The following is a 7,041-nucleotide window of genomic DNA, read 5'->3' on the forward strand; positions in this document are numbered from 1 at the left end:
AAACTAATAAAAGTGATCAAAAACTAGGTGTTTTGTCATTTTGCATAAAACTCAAAAAATTAATTTTTTTTCACGAACAGTTGCGTCCTTGTAGTAATCAAATTTGTACAGAAACTTAGGCTCTTTTGAAAAGTATATAGACGTCAAAGAGCTAGAAGTACAAAAAACGGAGACTTGCTGAAAAAATCTGAAAAAATTCCGTGATTTTCGAAGTTCTTTTTACTACAGAACGTTTAATCACCTTTTCAGTATTTCCAACCATATGGATCGAGTTAAAAAAATGAAATCTTCTACCCCACCTTTTCAAAGATATATCTATTATATGACTGGACTAGTATAAATTGTGGTCGGTCTATGAAAACCGTGTTGAAACGTTTATTACTAAAGGCTCTCTGCATATTACTGCTACATACAACAGCGGTATATACGTAAGGCTCAGAGTGTCCCGTGTCACCAGGTCGAAGTTCAGGATAATGGCGGTATCGTTGATTGGGCAATACTTTAATTCCATATTCATCTACACCAATACTCTACGAACCAACATGAAGTGTGTGATACAGAGAACTTTCCAATATATTACGTGTGAGGGGTTCTTACCATCTATTCGTCTATGCAGCGCCAGAGATGAAAATCCTATGTCCTGAGTATCCCTGGGAGGCTCTCGGGTATGATAAGCGCACTTAGGACACTGCTAATATCATACCAGTACTCAAAAAATGAGAGGTATTAATTCAGTGCTTTCACTGGTGTAAATTTAGCATTTCAGCACAAAAAAAATCCTTTGATTCTGCAAGGGCATGCCACAACGTGTCCCAAGAGGAATGGTCAACAATCAGGAATATGACGGGAACGACCATTCCAAGCGTAAAGCCTAATAAACATGGGCTCTAAATTGCATACCTTAGGGGATGTGAGCTCTTCTTCACCATCTATACTGTGAAACAAATCTCCTCTACTGCCAGCTCTTTGCTTTCTATGTTTTGAGAGGTAATAACATCGACTAGAACAGAAAAAAATGTCCACTAAACACTGGCTCCAAAGTACCTACCTTAAATACTATGAGCACTTGTTCGGTAAAAGAGGTACGTTTCACTGTAGTGAAGATGAACAAGTGCTAATAGCTCTTAGAGTATGTGTCTTAGTGTCTATGTTTACTGGACTTTTTGCTTTAAATGGTCGTTGCTGTCATATACCTGAATGTTGTCCACTCCTACTAGAACACCCTGTGTAATGTGTTTCAAGAGGGTTAGTTAATAAATCCTAAGACAAAAAAAATCGTTGCGTCATGAAGGAATTATTTGAAAGGGACGAAAATGGGTAGATATGATGTACATCTAAAGGTTAAAAAAAATAATTTCAAGAAAACTGGATGATTTATTCAAGAGAAAGAGCTTCATAAATTAAGAAAGTCAATAAAACGTTGGTCCACCTCTGCCCATTAAAAAAATTAAAACTCCTCCCGAACAGGCTATGAAGGCCCGACGGTACCAACCGGCCGCCGTGTCATCCTCAGCCCAAAGGCGTCACTGAATGCGGATGTGGAGGAGCATGTGGTCAGCACACCGCTCTCCCGGTCGTATGTCAGTTTCTGAAACCGGAGCCGCTACTTCTCAATCAAATAGCTCCTTAGTTGGCCTCACAAGGGCTGAGTGCACCCCGCTTGCCTACAGCGCTCGGCAGATCGGATGGTCACCCATCCAAGTGCTAGCCCAGCCCGACAGTGCTTAACTTCGGTGATCTGACGGGAACTGGTGTTAGCACTGCGGCAAGGCCGTTGGCTCTGCCCATTACGCAATCATTTATTCGCCTGCCATTGATTGACAGGGTCGTCGGATGTCCTACTGACGGATATTGGATCAAATTTTGTCCATTTGGCGCGTTAGATCGTCGAACTTTCAAGACGGTTGAAGGGCCCTGCCCGTAATGCTCCAAACGTTCTCGATTGGGGAGAGATCCGGAAACCACACTGGCCAAGGTAGGGTTTGGAAAGCAAGAAGACAAGCAGTAAGCACTCTCGTCGTGTGCAGGCATTATCTTGCTAAAATGTAAGCCCAGAATGGTTTGCCATAAAGGGCAACAAAACGGGGAGTAGGTTGTCGTCGACGGACCTCTGTGCTGTAAGGGTGCGCGGATGACAACCAAATGGGATACTATTACGAAAAGAAATGGCGCACGGACCATCGTTCCTGGTTGACAGGGCGTATGCCGGGCGACAGCCAGGTTGGTATTTCACCCCTATCTGCGGCGTCCCCAGGCACCTCTTCAGCCTGGAATATCATTGACTGAGTAGAATTGTCTTCAGTGATGAGCCCCGATGACCAATTCAGACGTGTCTGGAGATGACATGGGCAGCAGTACGATACCAGCCTGACTGTTGTCCACCATAAGGCCCGACAGACAGGAGTAATAGCCTGGGGTGCCATTCCATATCATAGTGGGACCCCTTTGGTTGTGAACCGCTGCACTCTTACAACACAGCGGTTCGTCGGAGATATTCCACGCCTCATTTTATTGTCCTTCATGGCAAGTCACCCTGGGCTTATATTTCAGCAAGATAATGTCCATCTGCGAATTCGGCACGATATCCCTCAGGAGGACCATCCAACAACTCAATCAATCAACGCCAAGCCGAATAACTGCTCGCATAAGGGCCAGAAGTGGACCATCTTGTTACTTGATAAAAATCAGTGTCCCTCTGTGGACACACATATTTTAGGAACGCTTGTCTATAAATGCGTGGCGTGATAATATAGACAATTAATTCATTGGGCTTGTTATGTTACCACATCGTCTTACAGGGCCCCGTATCTAGACTGAGCTTTCAGCCTTACTGTAAGTTCTTTCTGCTAGAAGGATGGGTATCGTTTGTATCATTAATAGGACACTGCACACTCCAGCGGTCAGGTGGCAAGCTATCTACACCTAACATTCTCTGAAAGACATATCGCCAGAAATGGTTACGTTTCCTAGCTATCAGAGTCCTCGGAACTAGCTCCTTTAGATTTTCGCCAATAGGGTTGGCTGAAAGGTGAAGTCTATAAATGCAAAGCAAATACAAGACACAAATTAATCTTTCGGTTTATGGACAGCGGCGCCCTAGTAAGAGAAGCCAAGACGACCTCAGAACAACTATACAAGGTGTTGTCAAGAGAATTTGAAAGTGCATTCAAGTCGGAGATGGAATTAATGAAAATCAACTTTGAACTTAATCACATGCCTTTGCTGAACACTTTCTGTGAGTCATTCTCACTCTACCAGTTGTAGCTCTGTCACCAACAGAAGTTAGACTTATGTCACACGAAATGTTGTATTAGAATTAGACTGTACTACTGCTTCCTAAAATACATAGCCTGACAAAACAAGTGAAGAAGGGGACCAAAAAACGAAAAGAAGTCTCATAGGATGAGAAGATATGTGATGTTACTTGAGTGATTACGAAATGCAGTCAAATTTACAAAGAACTTTTCACTATCAGCCCACCTATCCATACGACGTTACAGTACTTCTGGCCTGGATGCAAGTGTTGATTCGTTTGCCAAGGGCGTCATAAAGGTGTTGTCTCCTCTGCTGAGGCAAGATGGCTCACAGCTGTCGTGAATGGTCCTTGACATCCAGGATACTGGACAGAATTGACATGCAAGTTGGTCCCACACATGTTCTGTTGGAGAGAGATCTGGGAATTTTGCTGGCCACGTGAGCACCTCAACATCATGCAGGCTATGTGGATGAGCGTTGTTCTGTTGAAAAATGGCACCACAATACTGACTGTGAAAAGTAACTCCTAACACTACATAATGTCAGTGACACACTGTTGTGCCGTCAGAGTTCCGTCAATCACTACCAGCTGTGACTTGAAGTCACATCCGATGGCTGCCAATACCATGAAGCCAGAGGTAACACCAGTGTAGCTCCCCGAAACATTGTAAGAATGGAACCTCTCATCACGTCGCCCTCACACTCGCCAGCGATGGTCATCCGTCGTCGTACGGAACTGCCATTCATTTCTGAACGCAATGCACGCCATTCATCGGCAGTCTGTGCTTCCCAATCACGACACCACTCCAAACACAGCCGTTTGTGGTCTGATGTTACTGGCAGCCTACCTGTGGAACAGTAATTTCCCTAGTGCAACTGCGGCTATTCGATGGTGTGGAATGACAGACAACGCTGCAAGGAGTCCATTCCTTGTTCTCATATGGCAGGCAGAGATGTGAACGGGTTACAGTGTGCTCGGTGCACAATTCCATGAGAGGGGTCAGATGTGGTCTGTTGTGGCGTAACAAGCTAGTCACGCCACACTGAGGAGGAAGCCGAAAGGCACGCGTACACACACGCCGACTGGCGTCAAGTCTGGAACAGGATACGTATTGAATACTATAAAGAAAATACGTATCTTTGGAATATACTTAACTTTTAATCAATCCTTGTGATACATCTCTCTTGACTATACAAATGAGACTCGTAAGATACATGCACTGTGACAATTGGCGCCTTGCTAAGTCGTAGCCATTAACTTAGCTGAAGGCTATTCTAACTGTCTCTCGGCAAATGAGAGCAAAGGCTTCGTCAGTATAGTCGCTAGCAATGTCGTCGTACAACTGGGGCGAGTTCTCGTACGTCTCTCGAGACCTGCCGTGTGGTGGCGCTCGATCTGCGATCACACAGTGGCGACACGCGGGTCCGACATGTACTAATAGACCGCGGCCGATTTAAGCTACCACCTAGCAAGTGTGGTGTCTGGCAGTGACACCACATGGTCGACCGAAACCTTGATGACGAGTATGAATGTGATCTCCTTCCCAAGGTGTCCAACACGTGGCTACTGGAACATCCCAATGCCACATGAACTGGATAATGCACCCCCCCCCCCCCCCCAACCAGTCTACCAAATGGAGACCGACAATGAGACCCCTTCCAAACACTGTAAAGTGCTGAGAAGACTGTCTCCCACGAGTTCGCGACATATCTGTATATGTGATTACTCAACATCTGGCGCTCTTGACGCCCCTTATATTCGCTACCAGACCTGATAACAACACTAATCACGAACAACACGAATGCAGCTTGGTGGTGCCGGCCGCTGTGGCCGAGCGGTTCTAAGCTCCTCAGTCTGGAACCGCACTGCTGCTACGGTCGCAGCTTCGAATCCTCCTTTGGGCATGGATGTGTATGATGTCCTTAGGTTAATTAGCTTTAAGTAGTTCTAAGTCTAGGGGACTTGATTACCTCAGATGTTAAGTCCCATAGTGCTTAGAGACTTTTGAACCATTTGAACCTTGGTGGCACTTCTACGTACCACAGGGAATAGAGAGTTTAATAGTTTACATACTCCTTGATGGTGTGTCTGTCTAAAGTTAGATTGACATCTGGTTATATCTTCTGGCAGCTTCACTTTCTTTGCCAGACGGTGTACTGACTGTTCCTCGCCATGTGCCCTGTACAATGGTTGTGCAGTAAGGTCATTTTTGAGGAGGGGCGGTCTCAGGCACCAGTGTGTGTGTCAGCAGAGGGCGCCACGGTGCGTGACGTCATCCCGGAGAGTCGGCTCGCGCGCTACGGCAACTTCGGGTACGACGCGGCTCGCGAGGCGCTGTACACACCGGACGATGGGCAGACGCAGCCGCAGTCGCTGCCCTCCAACTTGGACGCGGGCGGCGAGCCCTGGGGCCTGCCCGAGGTGCAGCACCAATTCGAGCATCTGCTGCGGCCGCTGGCTTCCTCCTGCTGCCTTCTCAGGCCGCTCAAGTGAGTCCACACCCACACCACCTGCAGGGTTGTGTACTGAAATCTGACCGATTTAGTTAGGCCACAAGTTGGACGCCGATGAAGTGTTCACCTCTCAGATGGAACAGTAAGCAAATAAGAGATCATCTGAAAGTACATGCCCCACGCTGGCTGCCATTCTAATGTGCTTGCAATCGATGCCTCGCTAAATATACATGTACCTTCAAACATTGCCAATTACACAGTGTTCACTGAGGTGATAAAAGTCATCGCATGCCTCCTAATATCATGTCGGACCTACTTTCCCTGACATATTGCAGAAACTCGATGTGGCACGGACTCCACAGGTCATTGGATGTCCCTGCAGAAATAATGAGCCATACTGTATCTATAGCCATTCATAGTTGCAAAAGTGTTGCCGGTGCAGGATTTTGTGCACGAACTGACCTCTCGATTGTATCCCGAGTTGGGCGATCTATGTGGCGAAATCATTCCCTCGAGTCGTCCAGGGTGTTCTTCAGACCAATAGTGAACAACTGTGCCTTGGTGGCATATCACACTGTCATGCAAAAAAATCCCATCGTTCCTGGGGAACATGAAGTCCATGAATGGCCGAAAATGGTCTCCAATTACGTGAACACAACCACTTCCAGGCAATGATCGATTCAGTTCGACCGAAGGACCAATCCATTCCATACCATTGTGGAGCCACCACCAGCTTGCACAGATCCTTGTTTACAACTTGGGTCCATGGCTTCGTGGAGTGTGCGCCACACTTGAACCCTACCATCAGCTTTTATCAACTAAAATTGGGTCTCATCTGACCAGGTTTTCCAGTCGTCATGGGTCCAATCAATATGTCGTGTCTGTCCGCTGCTGCCCTAGCCATTAAAGCCACATTTCGCCGCATTGTACTAACGCATATGTTCGTTGTGCGTCCCACATTGATTTCTGCCGTTATTTCAAGCAGTGTCGCTTGTCTGTTAATGCTGACAACGCAAGCAAAAGCCGCTGCTCTCTGAAGGCCGTCGGCTACTGCGTTGTCCATGGTGAGAGGTAATGCCTGAAATTTGGTATTCTCGGCACTCTCTTAACACTGTGGGTCGCGGAATATTGAATTCGTTAACGATTTCCGAAATCGACTGTCCCATGCGTCTAATTTCAACTACCATTCCGCGTTCAAAGTCCGTTAACACCCGTCGCGCGGCCATAATCACGTCGGAAACATTTTCATATGAATCACCTGAGTACAAGCCGGCCGATGTGGCCGAGCTGTTCTAGGCGCTTCAGTCTGGAACCGCGCGACCGCTTCGGGCA

General features: G+C 46.7%; 1 pseudogene; it reads right to left on the reverse strand.

Annotated features, from left to right (window-relative positions):
• Nucleotides 1-1,661: 1,661 nt before the first annotated feature.
• Nucleotides 1,662-1,779, reverse strand: LOC126195881 (5S ribosomal RNA; annotated as a pseudogene).
• Between the last annotated feature and the right edge of the window lie 5,262 nt (nt 1,780-7,041).

The sequence above is a fragment of the Schistocerca nitens genome, chromosome 7 (genome assembly GCF_023898315.1).
Source record: "Schistocerca nitens isolate TAMUIC-IGC-003100 chromosome 7, iqSchNite1.1, whole genome shotgun sequence".
Taxonomy (NCBI): Eukaryota; Metazoa; Arthropoda; class Insecta; order Orthoptera; family Acrididae; genus Schistocerca; species Schistocerca nitens.